This window comes from Bos javanicus, chromosome 2 (genome assembly GCF_032452875.1).
Source record: "Bos javanicus breed banteng chromosome 2, ARS-OSU_banteng_1.0, whole genome shotgun sequence".
NCBI classification, from domain to species: Eukaryota; Metazoa; Chordata; class Mammalia; order Artiodactyla; family Bovidae; genus Bos; species Bos javanicus.
This window is the reverse complement of record NC_083869.1, coordinates 43,788,802-43,804,316: the sequence shown is the minus strand read 5'-3', so window position 1 is coordinate 43,804,316 and position 15,515 is coordinate 43,788,802. Positions and strand designations below refer to the sequence as shown.

The following is a 15,515-nucleotide window of genomic DNA, read 5'->3' as shown; positions in this document are numbered from 1 at the left end:
GTGTGCTTGTGCACACAGTGGGTTTTTGCCATGCAGCATTTTACTTCTTGGTGAAAGGTGGTGCAGGCCAGTGGCATGCTTTTATTGGGCTCTCAATGTGTGCCTGGCACTGTGCTCAGCTATGTGTTTTAGCTCATTTAATCCTCAAAATCACCTTATTTCATGGGTACTTTCATCACCATCATCCCATTTTCCCAGTAAGGAACTCAAAGCACAGAGAGGTTGAGCTGCACGCCCAAGGTGCCATGTCTGGTGATCTGGATTCTAAACCCAGACGGCTAGTCTCCAGAACCCCTGCTCCCAGATCTACACTGCTGCTCTTAAATTGCTAACCCAAGTGATCATGCAAGGATTGATTTAGCCTCTGACTGAGGAGCCATAGAAGAGTCATGGCTTTGATTTAACAGTGATGTCTTTATTTGAGAGAGTGTGCAGAATTGTGATTTCATTACTTCCCTTGACACCTTACATTAACAAGTAAACTTTCCCTGATATATTCCTGCCTAGTTTCCTCAAGAGAGGATTTGTTTGGTTCTAGAACAATGCTATCCGGTTCAGGAACCACCAGCCTCACATAGCTATGGAGCATCGAAATGTGGCTGGTTTAACTAAAGAGCAGCATTTTCATTTCATTTCACTTTTAATTAAATTTTGAAACAGATAAACTATGTTTGAACCAACTTGAGTATGTAAAGCTGCCCTATTTCAACTGGATCTTTTGTGACATTTAAACATAAGTATATCTGATGAAAATTTAGCATCTGGGTTGGAATATGTTCTAAGTATAAAATATACTCAGGATTTGAAAACAAAGTTTGCATTCTTTTTCATATTGTATCATTAATAGTTTTTATATTGGTTACATGTTTAAATAATACGTCTTCCTTAAACCAACATATCTAAAATGTTGTTATTAAAATTGACTTCACTTCCTTTTTACTTTTTGATGTGGATACTGGTGAATTCAGTTCTATTTGTGGCTCACCTTTTAATTCTGCTTGGCAGTGCTCTTTTGAATCGTAGATGTGAATGTTCCTCTATAGAATAATACTTTTGCTAAAGTGAGTGCTTTAAAGATGGTGAATGGGTAATTTGCTGGTGGCAGCTGCCTGTGACAATTGATTCAGTGGGGAGAGCTAATGTAACATGATGAGTTTGTTGAAGTTGGTATCTTATTTTAGGGTACAAATGCAATAATAATGATATATAATAAGCTGGGCATCACATTCACAATGCTTTATGGCCTTTGAATAAATTACCACTTGGAATATCATGTGATGAGATGAAGGTGGTGAAAAATTGACATGAGTCAATTACTCTTTCAGTCAAGAGGAGTTTTCCATTTCTGCTGAATTTCACTGTAGCACCTGATTTGTTTTTCTTTCCCTTTGACCAGATTTGACAATTAAATGTATGAAGCTCTCATGGCCAGCCTCTTCTGCCTGCTCCAGCCTTCTCCCCTGCTGTTCACCAATTCTGTTGTGATCTGAGGAGCCCTACACAAATGCCATTTCAGACGTGCTGTTGTGTGTGACACCTAAAAGGCAGGCAGCATCTCTTGAATCAAAATTGAGTGTGTTGCCTTGGGAAGCCACACTCCCTAAGTGATGACACACAGCTGCCTCTCCGCCCCTCCTCTATTCCCCTCAATGCTGGCTACTCTTCTCTAGCGTCTTGGTCAGTATTTCTTTTTCCGCACGCCCTCTAAATGTTTGTATGCGTTGCATACACTCTTCTCCCCCAGTTCATTTCTGTCTCTTTCTCCACCATTCCTGAGCGTTCCTCTGCACGCTCATGGCCTCAGCTTCTCTTGCCTGGGTTCTGAGTAGCTGGTCAAACTGGGAAGAAGTGCTGAACTTCATGTGTCCTTGTACTCCTCTTAAAGGGACCAGTAGTTACAAATTCTGTGCATGCAAGTTAGAGTCAGAAAATACATGTTCTAATTTTTCTTACTACTTTTTTCTTCTCATAATCTTTTATTTTTGCTTTTAATGTCTCAGTCCTTGAATTTCTTCCATTGTAAAATGGGAGGGGTATAAGCATCCAGAGAATTCCCCAGAGCAGCATAGCATCGTCCTAGAGAACCACAGTGAATCTGTGATGCGCTGTGCTTGGCTCTGTGCTGAATTACAGATGAGTTACCTGCTGTTGGATTTGAAACAGTACATTAAACGGAGATATTGGATTTGCTGAGTTTATTCCTATGAAAGCTTTTTGAAAATGAATGTCTTAATTTGTCTATTTCTTTCCTCTTTTCTACCCTTATGTTTGCTTTGTGTCTGCATTATTGCTTTCATGATTGCTTTAAGACTTTCGAATAACTTGAATAACTCAGCATTAAGGATAACCTGTTCCATCCTTTCTTGTAGAGGATGAAGGTGGCTATTTGAGAGGTGGGTGGTGTCTGAGGCTGAATAATGCAGTGTGTAGGGCATATACTTGGAAAGTGGAGGCTTGGATTCGGTTTTCATTTTTGCCTATTTAGTCATAGTATTAATTGAGCATGTTCCTTAATTTGAGATCATGTATATCTCCCTTAGAACAGGTCTGTTATGTTGTAATTGGTCAATAAACATTAGCCATTATTATTGGCTGTTTTTTTTGTTGTTGTTGTTAGAGCATTTTTTTAAAATTTTATTTTATTTTTAAACTTTACATAATTGTATTAGTTTTGCTAAATATCAAAATGAATCCATCACAGGTATACATGTGTTCCCCATCCTGAACCCTCCTCCCTCCCCATACCATCCCTCTGGGTCGTCCCAGTGCACTAGCCCCAAGCATCCAGTATTGTGCATTGAACCTGGACTGGCATCTCGTTTCATACATGATATTTTACATGTTTCTATTGGCTGTTTTCTTACTTGAGGATTTAGAGGACAGTATTTAAAAGATTGTTGTCTATGACTTGTCAACTGTAGTTGATAACTAGGACATTTGTTTTAGGTCTTAAGCAGAGGAAAAACTGGTAAAGATGGAAATACTATCTATAAAGGAGATTGAAATTTTCTCTTTTCCTAGTTTCAGTCAGTTCAGTTCAGCTCAGTCGTGTCCAGCTCTTTGCGATGAATCGCAGCACGCCAGGCCTCCCTGTCCATCACCAACTCCCGGAGTTCACTCAGACTCACGTCCATCGAGTCAGCGATGCCATCCAGCCATCTCATCCTCTGTCGTCCCCTTCTCCTCCTGCCCCCAATCCCTCCCAGCATCAGAGTCTTTTCCAATGAGTCAACTCTTCACATGAGGTGGCCAAAGTACTGGAGTTTCAGCTTCAGCATCATTCCTTCCAAAGAAATCCCAGGGCTGATCTCCTTCAGAATGGACTGGTTGGATCTCCTTGCAGTCCAAGGGACTCTCAAGAGTCTTCTCCAACGCCATAATACTCTGTAATGAAAATATACCCATCAACTAGTTTTCCTCCTAGGGCCACTATGTAGTTCTGCCAATACAGTCTCACAATGACACTTCTAGAGTCCCTTTGCAAGCTTAATTCCAGATTTATATGCAGGATTTGAATTGTATTATAGAATTAAAGTGATTTTAATGGTCATATATAGTTCCAGGAAGGAGTGAATCTTATTTTCTGGTTATAACGTGAATTGGAGACCCAAGTTAGCTAATTTGACATTGAGTTAGAGAAAGTGTAACGTATACAATTCTCATTTGAAAGAGGGAACAGAGCAGGAACTTCAGAGCTGCATGTTCTTTTAATGAAGGTTGTTAATGTAATTGTTTTTTCAAAGTGGAGGATTGGCTTCCTACAAACAGTTAGCTGGCCTTGTCCTTGATTTCTCATAGTATGACCAAACCCTGTTCTGGGGAAGTGTTAGAGAATGTTTGGCTTCACATAAGAGACCTCCCTTTCATGTTTAAAGAGGCAAAGAATGTAACTAAGTTGTTCGAAAGATTTAATTTCCCAAGCTGTGCCATTAAAATAAAGAAAGAAAGAAAAGAAAAAAGAGCATGCAGAGAAGTCCTGGAGGCTGTTGTCTTAGTTTTATCTGAGCCAGCCTTTCATTTTTGCCCTTTGTACCATTTGAACATCCAAGGGATCTGAGTCTAACTCCCTGGGCAATTTGGGACCACATTCTGCCTTTGGGAAAATGCAGTTACAAATCATGTTCTTCACTAAACAAAGTGAGGCTGTTCAGCCCCTCATTTTGATCCTCTGAGGAGTGAGAGGCTGTTTACATTGAGCAAGTAAGATATATTTATTCTTCTTGACAAAGAAAGGCAAATTATTTACCAGAAAGCTCTTTAGTTTCCTGTACCTGGCACTTGACTGCAGGGTGCCTTAAAAAAGCAAGGGACCAAAAATAAGCAAAAGAATGAGCTCTCAGTACAGTCCACGTGGGGGTGTGGGGGTGTGGGGTCGGCGCTGGGGTCTGAAGCTGCCCTGCTCCAGAGCTGGAGCCAACATTTGTTTCCTTGTGGTTAGATTTAGAAACTTTTAACCCTGCCTTCTCACACTCCCTGAAATTTATAAATAGGAACCTTTTCTTATGCTGGATCACTTGGAGGCCAGTTATTAGCTAGTTTGAGGTTCCAGATGATGATATTTTGGAAAACAGTATTCTGTTTATGACATCGTCAAGGGCTTTCTTTGAGACAAGGATGAGACACATCTCAAACTTAGCTTTCTTTGAGACAAGATGAGACACATCTTGGCGTGTGTCTTATAACTCTGCAGTTCTCAAACTTAGCTGCATAATAGGTGCCCTCTGGGGAACTTTTGAAATTGGCAAATACCAGGCTGAACCCTATGCTGAACCCATGTTGACTGAATCACAGCCTCAGGAGTGGGACCTGGGCATTGAGATTTCTGAAAGTGCCCCAGAGGATTCCAGAGCACAGCCAAATCTGAGAAGGTCATCAGACCTGCTCTCAGCTAGACTGGGTTGTGCACTACCCACTGGAAGAAAGATGAGTTTCCTTTCAAACACAAAGTGACGATATAATAGCGACTCCTGCTGCTGCCAAGTCGCTTCAGTCGTGTCCGACTCTGTGCGACCCCAGAGATGGCAGCCCACCGGGCTCCCCCATCCCTGGGATTCTCCAGGCAAGGACACTCGAGTGGGTTGCCATTTCCTTCTCCAATGCATGAAAGTGAAAAGTGAAAGTGAAGTCGCTCAGTCGTGTCTGACTCTTTTCGACCCCATGGACTGCAGCCTACCAGGCTCCTCCGTCCATGGGATTTTCCAGGCAAGAGTACTGGAGTGGGGTGCCATTGCCTTCTCCAGTCTTATGATAATATGGTCTGGCTAAGTGATTTCATCACTCTGATCAGCCTGGCCTTTTGATGTTCCAGTAGTGGAGGCTTTATGAATCAGACATATTTATTGAAATAGAAACCTCCCAGTGGTGTCCTGAAATGTCTTCAGGTGCCTGGTTTAGTATCTTCTGTTGTTGTTCAGTCGCTAAGCCATGTCTTGACTCTCTACGACCCCGCGGACTGCAGAGCACTGGGCTTCCCTGTCTTCCAGAGTTAGTTCCAGCTCATGTCCATGGAGTCAGTGATGCCGTCCATCATTAGTATCTTCTAATTCCTGATGATAGAAAATCAACAGGCTCTTGATGTCCAGTTAGTGCATGTGAAACCAGTTCCATCACCGGTACCTCAATTTGTGCTCTTTTTGTACAGGTCCGCATCTCTGTATTGGTACGTATTTCAGATTAAAAGCTTCAGGAAAGTTTTTCTTTTACAGTAATTCATTGGTAGGCAGAGCCTGGCCAAACTGAGCTCTCCTAGCAGTCACCCTGACCTCAGCTAAAGTCAGGCTACCTACAGCCTTGCCTTGTCCAACTTAGTGTGCATTGTTTCTTCTACTGTTTTGTCTGTTTTAACCCAGGCCCCAGTGTGAGGATTAAAGAGGACCTCGTGCTGTTTGTTACTTTACTAAATTCTGAAAGAATTGTGAATTCCGAATTACTTTTGACTCAGATAAGGGATCGTGGATGTGCTGTGCCGTGGTTATACCATTCCTAGAGTCTCCTTTGTAGTCACATGGTTTGCTTATGCATTCTAACTCTGCTGCTGATCATGTAACTTAGGGCAAGTTGCTTGACCTTTTTGAGCCTCGGTTTCCCATCTATAAAGAGGTGCAAACAATGGTATCTGCTTTTAGGGCGATTGTGAAGATGAAGAGGAATAATGTACATAGAGTTTTAAAAATAGATGTTTAAGGAAGTTAAAAATACCGCAAGTTCCTGCTTGGGGAACTATGATGGCCTGTGGTAGAGCCTTCTTCTCGGTGTGGGTCCACTGTGTGTTGTCATGAGACCCAGTGAAGTATTTTTTTCCCAAGTTATTCATAAAGATTGGGCTTCCCTTGTGGCTCAGCTGGTAAAGAATCTGCCTGCAATGCTGGAGACCTGGGTTCGATCCCTGGGTTGGGAAGATTCCCTGCAGAAGGGAAAGGCTACCCACTCCAGTATCCTAGCCTGGAGAATTCCATGGACTGTATAGTCCATGGGGTCCCAGAGAGTCGGACACAACCGAGCGACTTTCACTTTCTTTCACTTCATCAAGATTGGGTCTTGGAATCTATGTAGTAGGTACTTGGTCGTGATATTATGACTTGTATAGGAAAGGAATATAGTAATCGAATAAAAAGAACTTATGCCTTGCATAAAGTCAAGGTGATTTTTGTGTGTGAATTTTTTTTTTTTAATGCCTATACATTTGTATATGTGTGCTTTGAGTCACTGCCCTTCAGTTGTGGGAACGGCATACAGAGGATCCAGGAGTCCCCCAAATACTGTTTATGGTCTGCTTCTTGATAATTTACCGAGGTGTCTAATATACAGTACTCACATGGTGGTTCAGAGAATTGAGAAAATTGTGGAGATATTATGCGTCAAAGTTCCTTGGGCTTACAATATCCAAAAAATCAAGGCCAAAGATTGCATTTTGTTTCTGTCTGAATAGTTGCTTTCGCTCTTTATTTCATACTGTGTGTGCAGACCAAGCATTGAAAGGTCTCCATAGAAAATATTGACATTACTCCTCTGTTAGGAAACTCTTAGTGTAAGAAAGGCACATACTGAATTTCTTGGACCATGAATATTTGTGGATTTTATCCCATTTGGGATTTTCTGCCCCTCAGGAGTTTGTTTCATCAGAGGCCAAATTTACTTAAAACCAAACCAAGAAACTGTCTTGCTCTTGTCTCATCTTGCTTTCCTAAGCAGAATGTCATCTGGTGGTCATGCCCTGTGCCACTCCATTCCGACATCAGGAAAGGCCCTTGGCTCTGTGACTCACAATTGTTTTTTATCTGAATGTTGGTTGAAGAGTTGTACCTCTCATTGCAAAGCATTTTAATTGAATGGAAAACGAGCTTAAGTAATCTGATATAATTAAGATGCAGTCAGCACTTATTTCAAATGCATGTGTAGGCTGAGCTTTGTTGATGAACGCTAATGACCATTAGTTCGGTCTGAGTGGAACTATATATTAATGGCTGTGGAGATTTTACTTTACAGTGCTTGATCTGAAGGCCCGGAAGTGGAGGAAAGCAGTCATATAGCCATTTGAAGGGGGTGTTAGTGTTGTCTTATGTGTATCATTGAGTTGATTGCAAGGATTTTTGTCTTTTTTTTGGAGGCCACGTCCCTACAGCTTACTGTCTATGGGCAGGTGATTTAATCTTTTGAAATCGATTTGCTTATCTATAAAATGAAGAAAACTATATAAATAATTCACCTTAAATAATTATGCGAAGATGAGTAAGTTAAATCATTTTCAAAGCTTACTACTATTCAAGTGTAAAGTACATGGTGATAAGAGTACTAGAATTTTTGAGGTAGGGTCTGTATCTGAGTCATCGTTGCATCCATATAAAGTACAAGCTATATGTCTTGTAGCTGTTGAGTAAATTCTGGGATGTTAGTTTGCCTCTGAATGACTCTGAAAGCTGTTAGTTTTATTTCTTTTTAATTTTTAGATGTGTATATCGAGAGGATGAGGATAGATGTTCAGCCTCTTAGACTGAGGTGTTGAAACTGAAAATGGGCTCAATCTTAGATTTAACATCATGGGTGATTATACATTTTTAGTAAGGCCAGCTATCTGTTGAGTGGGGTGCCTGCCATATCATGGTTTTCAGGGTTGGAGTAGTCCCTTCTATTTTATGAACACAATGATAATTCATTTCAAAGTTTTTGCCTTAAATGGTATCCTAAAGAGCCTGTGAATGATGTCAACAACATGACTTCCTTTCAATGAGTCTTCGGTGGCAGCTGGTTGAAATACCCAAGCTTGCACCATTCTAGGAATGACTGTCCTTAAAGGATCAGCTATCTTTACTCTTTGGTGATATATTTTTATTAGCCATTTGTGTTTGTTTTCTATATATTTTCCCATAAAAGTATCCCCAACATTTTATAGATGAGGGATGGACTTTGACTTGCACAAAGGTCATCCAGACTCTATAAGAATTCTCCACTCAAGACCAAACACCCTGCCAGAAGTTAGTGTCTGACAGATGTTTATGGGGTTTTTGAGAAATAATAATTGTGCTGTTTGAAATCCTCACTTCTAAGCAATAAGAGCTCCTGGGAGGAGGTCTGGGCTGAGAGGTGAGTCCCTTGTCTGACTAATTTGGAGGCAGGATTTCCTATCTGGGAAATTGCATTGATCATCTGGATCTTGACCTTTCGCAGTCTTCAGACATCAGAATTATAAACACTGTTTAGTTCCCAAAACATGGAAATACCCCTGGTTAGACACAAAAAGTATGGGAATGTTTTAAGTTTTCTGAAAAGTATATGGCAAAGTAGCTTGATAACCCTCCCTAGTCAGAAAGTTGGTCATATTGATCCTGCACAATTAAGAAAAATATTTTGCTGCCTTGGTTAACAGGGAATATTGGCTGATTGTGAGCTCCTTAAATCCACAAAAACTTACTAGAGAAAAGTCAACTCATCATTAGCTTTCACTTGTGGAACTGAAATTTTTCTTAGTAAATTCTGAGATGGCTGGGAGCTAAAGGAATATCTGTGTGAACTAGGAAAGTCTCTTCATCATCTGTAAAATGAGGCGTTGGGGTTAGATGACCTTTGAGAAATCTTCAACTGTGGTGTCCAGATTCTGCTCTTGGGCTACCCACCTTGTCTCAAACTTGGGTTTTGATTCTTTGAATCCTTTCAATTTTGCTTCCTGTTGGTCTGAGATCATGACAAATCAGGGTCTTTAAAAAAAAGATAACAAATAAGATGAGTCTTGAGCAGATTGTTGATTGATTGATTTAGGTTTTTGGAGCCTCTCAGATCCTGGTCATTCCCAAATAGGTGGAGTTCTTAACATAATTTTGCACTCACACATTTTTTTTTTAAAGGCAGAAGGAAGCAGAAGATGGACACTGAGTATAGGTTGCACAATAACAATATAAAAATGACTTGTATCCTTTATAATTATGGTCTGACATGTTTCCAGTAAAGGTGTCTTTGGAAGTGATGCATGGTGTATATATATTCACAAACTATATACATGTAAACATAGCAGGTTCTAAATTTAATGCCACATTGTTGCTTCATACCACTTGTAATTTTTACCGAGTCAGCACAGTCTGCTACACCAAACCTCAGGAAACTTGAGCCCTTGGATAAACTGGTCTAAACACTATTGATAATTCATAACTGGTGGTTAAAAAAATTAAAATGGAACCTTGGTTTCCCAAATTAAAACTTATACAGAGCCACAGTGTATAAACTAGTGAAAAGCAAAACAGTTCTACTTTCCTAGGCTCCTTTAGTGCCTTCAGGGACCTGGGGGACCGAGGTTACATTGTCTGAAAAACCTGATGGAAATATATCTCAGTTATCATTGTACACAGGTAAAATACACCAAAGAAGAGAATTACAGATCATCATCCAGTGTTATGGTGGGAAAGTGTTAGTAAGAACTGGTTCTTTACATTGAAAATCATATGTGTTTAACATCGAGTGTTGGAACAAATAGTCGTGATATAAAGACAGATGTAGCATGCAAGCTGAATTTCAGGCATTTTTATTGCTTTGTATTTACTGATAGAAGTATCATAAAGACAGACAATCTTTACTAAAAAGGTTACGTGGACCAAGTAGAAAGACCAGATGCATTTGTGGCCTTGTGAATTTTTAAAGCAGATACAGCAATAGAAACTGTACGAACCTGAATATAAGGCAGTCCTCAAATAAGGCAATATCCTATTTTCTTGAGAGAGATCCCAAATTTTGAGTTTGAATATCTAACTTTCTCAGAATGTAGATAAAATAATGGAAAATATATTAAGGATTATGCGCCCTCGGTGGCTCCGTGGTAAAGAATCCACCTGCCAATGCAAGGAGACATGGTTCATTTTCTGGGTCTGAAATTGAACCTGGAGGAGGAAATGGCAACTCCAGCAGTCTTGCCTGGAGAATCCTTTAGGCAGAGGAGCTTGGCGGGCTACTGTCCGTAGGGCCGCAGAGAGTCGAACGTGACTGAGCAACTGCGCGGGCGCACGCGCACATGCGTTCTTAAGGTTAGTTATACCTAAACTATTATGAATTTGGAAAATCTGCATTTCTCATTCTGTTTTCATGAACCTGTTCTATTTAAACTATTTCATCATACATGCTTCAGCAACAACTTCATCACTGGTACCGCTCTTTGGCTCCTCCCACAGTTTCAGAGCTCCTCATCCTCGTTGCCACCTTACTTTAAAAAAATACAGCATTTTTAGAGTCTGTGTGGTGGTGTCAGGTTTGCACCGACCCTCCTTTTTTTTGGGTTTGTCTTATAAGTGGCAGATTTATAGATCATGGATGCTGTAGATTAGATTATTTTCATGTCTCACTTTCCTCCTCTGCTATGTGACTTACATTACATGAGAGTATTTTTCCTGCTTCATTGATGTTGAACTTGGACTGTAACCTGTTTGGCCAATGAAATATAAATGAATGATGCAATCAGATGGCTTAGAAGGAAATGGCAACTCACTCCAGTATTCTTGCCTGGAGAATCCCATGGACAGAGGAGCCTGGTGGGCTACAGTCCACGGGGTAGCAAAGAGTCAGACACGACTGAGCGACTTCACTTTCAAGTGTAATAGAGCTGTGGTGCTTCTGTGACTGCCATGAGAAAAATATGCTCTAGCTAGCTACTGCCTCTTCAACCTGGATCCCACAATGAGGCAGGTTAGGTGGTGTAGCTGACCCTGAGCAGACAGACTCAAATCTTGACGATGCATCAGACTACAACTACCTGTTGGCCTAGCAGATCTAATCTAACTGCTACAACTCATAAGTCTAATAATATTCCCCTTTTGTTTGAATTAGAGTTAGGAGTTGCATCCAAGATAGTTTACTTAGATAATTTCTATATCAAAAATAACTTTGGGAATGTTGACCATCTGTTGTTGTTCAGTCACTCAGTCATGTGTGACTTTGTGACCCCATGGACTGCAGCACGCCAGGCTTCCCTGTCCTTCACTTTCTCCTGGAGTTTGCTGAAACTCATGTCCATCCAGCTGGTGATGCCATCCAACCATGTCATCCTCTGTTGTCCTCCTCCTGCCTTCAGTCTTTCCCAGCACCAGGGTCTTTTCCAGTGAGTCGGCTCTTCACTTCAGGCCAAAGTATTACAGCTTCAGCATCAGTTCTTCCAAAGAATATTTGGGGTTGATTTCCTTTAGGATTGACTGGTTTGAACTCCTTGCAGTCCAAGGGACTGTTAAGGGTCTTCTGACTATTTATGAAGGGCTAATTGGTCTGTGCAGTGACCTGGGATTCATTATAATAGGCATTTTCAAGAAAACTCCATACAGCAAAACCAAATGTATGCATTAAAAAAATATATTGCCAGACTTGAGTGCACTGTTTGCTTTTCCAGTGAGACCTCTAGATGGTCTGTGAATAGGACCCTGGTGTTTCCCTCCTGGATGACTTACTTTTGAGCATAGTAGAAACAAAATTTTGGCTCTTGTGTGTCTGTACACACTTATTGAATTTTGTAAAATACGTGCACACAGGAATGAACTTCTCCAGGGGCTCAGTAGTAAAGAATCTGCCTGCCAAGCAGGAGATGCAAGTTCTATCCCTTGGTCGGGAAGATCCTCTGGAGAAGGAAATGGCAACCCACTCCAGTATTCTGCCCAGAGAATCTCATGGACAGAGGAGCCTGGCAGGCCACAGTCCACGGGGTCACAAAGAGATACAGCTGAGTGACTTGACAACAATAGCAATACACAGCAACATCTCTCATATCTGTTAGCAGGTTTTAAACATAATGTATGTGTTTCTGCATAGCCAGTCAGCCTCTGTGTGGGTGTTTAAATAAATTTATTGTAGGTACTCTTTTATTGCTCTCTAAAGAAAATACTACCTGTATAAGAAGTTCAGGTTTATATTTTTAAAAATTATTTTTCAGTAGGAGAGTTCTAGATAAGATATCTCTGTATTTATCTGCTGCTTATCATCAGGTTTTTACTTAAGGTTTAAATCCCCCAAGAGATAACTTAATTGAAAAAAAAACAGTTTATGCTATATTTTCTTAAAATATTTAATTGACCAAATTTAACACTTCCCCTCCTTCATAATCATCCATTTCCTTTCAGATGATGCCTCTGACTGATACAGCACTTTCAACAGCCAAAAATAAGATACTGGCTTTGTTAAAAGAAATAGTATTTCTTTTTATCCTGGTTCCATATGCATTCCAAGTGCTGCTGCTGCTGCTGCTGCTAAGTCGCTTCAGTCGTGTCCCACTCTGTGCGACCCCATGGACGGCAGCCTACCAGGCTCCTCCATCCATGGGATTTTCCAGGCAAGAGTACTGGAGTGGGGTGCCATTGCCTTTTCCGGCATTCCAAGTGGGGAGCTTTAAAAAAATCTCACCTTCCCCAGAGATTCTGCTTTAATTGTTAGGGCAGAGCCTAGGCATCCATACTTTTTAATGAAACTTCTCAGGTGACCCTAATTTGTAGAACAGCCTACCTGCATACTGTGTTATCTAAACTAAGCAATTCAGGTTAGATGCTTTTGTTACATGTAGGATTGTTCAGGTATGTCGTCTCTGTTGTTCAGATCAACCTGATAATTGATACATCTTCTAGGAAATTAACATCCTGTCGAAAAAGTTTTATTTATATCCTATTTTCAGTTTACTGCTTTTGGACCATTCTTAGTAGACTGATGGAGGAAAACTTAGTTGCGTAAATAAACCCTTAATGCTTGCCTGGGGAATCACTGCCTTCCTTTATGACTCCATTCAGGTGTTTGGGTAATTCTCAGAGTTGCCTCTTAAAATCACACCGCCTTGGCCAGCTTTACACAAACTGATTTCAATTGTGAATTCTCCTTTACCATGGAGAGGAGCCCAGTGGATTTGCTCAGGTGACCTTGGCTACACTGAGCACAGTAGAGCCTTGTTAAGGACGCAGGAGGCAGCATTCTTACCTTTCACTGCCAGATCTTAGGTAAATAGTCAATGACAGGTCCCTGTGAAAGTCTCAAATACCTAAATGAACACTATGCTTTAAAAGGAAGAAATAACAAAGCTTTCGCATGCATGCCTTTAAAACAACAACAACTTAAATCCACAAAACTGGAACTGTGTATTGTCTTTTACCAAAAAACACTTTTTTTTAAGGAGAGCATAGGATTTTCTTTTTCCTCCAGTTGATGTTAATTTTCTAGATACAGCCTAATTGCATGTACATGGATTCCTTTCCATTCGTATCTTGAAGCAGCATATTTGTTCCACAAATAGCAGGACTCATACTGAACAGTATGTGATAATGTGACGCATTGAGTCTTACTCATTCTTGTTCTTCTCTGATACTCATCAGCCTGAGGGGAAGTTTATCATCATTTTTTTTCACTTTATAGCTTTAAAAAAATGTTGATTTTGTTTTTATTTTATTTTATTTATTTTATTTTTTTAATTTTATTTATTTATTTATTTTTTATTTTATTTTTTTTTTTTATATTTATTTTTTTTTAATTTTTAAAATTAAAAAAATTTCAGGTATACACGTGCTCCCCATCCTGAACCCTCCTCCCTCCCCCCTCCCCATATCATCCCCCTGGGCCGTCCCAGCGCACCAGCGCCAAGCATCCAGCATCGTGCACTGAACCTGGACTGGCATCTCGTTTCATACATGACATTTCACATGTTTCAATGCCATTCTCCCAAATCTTCCCACCCTCTCCCTCTCCCACAGAGTCCATAAGACTGTTCTATACATCGGTGTCTCTTTTGCTGTCTCGTATACAGGGTTATCGTTACCATCTTTCTAAATTCCATATATATGCGTTAGTATACTGTATTTATGTTTTTCCTTCTGGCTTACTTCACTCTGTATAATAGGCTCCAGTTTCATCCACCTCATTAGAACTGATTCAAATGTATTGTTTTTAATGGCTGAGTAATACTCCATTGTGTATATGTACCACAGCTTTCTTTATCCATTCATCTGCTGATGGACATCTAGGTTGCTTCCATGTCCTGGCTTTTATAAACAGTGCTGCGATGAACATTGGGGTACACGTGTCTCTTTCCCTTCTGGTTTCCTCAGTGTGTATGCCCAGCAGTGGGATTGCTGGATCATAAGGCAGTCCTATTTCCAGTTTTTTAAGGAATCTCCACACTGTTCTCCATAGTGGCTGTACTAGTTTGCATTCCCACCAACAGTGTAAGAGGGTTCCCTTTTCTCCACACCCTCTCCAGCATTTATTATTTGTAGACTTTTGGATCGCAGCCATTCTGACTGGCGTAAAATGGTACCTCATAGTGGTTTTGATTTGCATTTCTCTGATAAGGAGTGATGTTGAGCATCTTTTCATGTGATTGTTAGCCATCTGTATGTCTTCTTTGGAGAAATGTCTATTTAGATCTTTGGCCCATTTTTTGATTGGGTCATTTATTTTTCTGGAGTTGAGCTGTAGGAGTTGCTTGTATATTTTTGAGATTAGTTGTTTGTCGGTTGCTTCATTTGCTATTATTTTCTCCCATTCTGAAGGCTGTCTTTTCACCTTGCTAATAGTTTCCTTTGATGTGCAGAAGCTTTTAAGTTTAATTAGGTCCCATTTGTTTATTTTTGCTTTTATTTCCAATATTCTGGGAGGTGGGTCATAGAGGATCCTGCTGTGATGTATGTCGGAGAGTGTTTTGCCTATGTTCTTCTCTAGGAGATTTATAGTTTCTGGTCTTACGTTGAGATCTTTAATCCATTTTGAGTTTATTTTTGTATATGGTGTTAGAAAGTGTTCTAGTTTCATTCTTTTACAAGTGGTTGACCAGATTTCCCAGCACCACTTGTTAAAGAGATTGTCTTTAATCCACTGTATATTCTTGCCTCCTTTGTCAAAGATAAGCTGTCCATATGCGCGTGGATTTATCTCTGGGCTTTCTATTTTGTTCCATTGATCTATATTTCTGTCTTTGTGCCAGTACCATACTGTCTTGATAACTGTGGCTTTGTAGTAGAGCCTGAAGTCAGGTAGGTTGATTCCTCCAGTTCCATTTTTCTTTCTCAAGATAGCTTTGGCTA

At 40.3% G+C, this 15,515-nt stretch overlaps 1 protein-coding gene across 5 annotated transcripts in view; it reads left to right on the top strand.

Annotated features, from left to right (window-relative positions):
- FMNL2 (formin like 2) overlaps positions 1-15,515 on the top strand; it is a 333,014-nt gene that overhangs the window by 134,015 nt on the left and 183,484 nt on the right. The gene's annotated exons all lie outside the window — the stretch shown is intronic.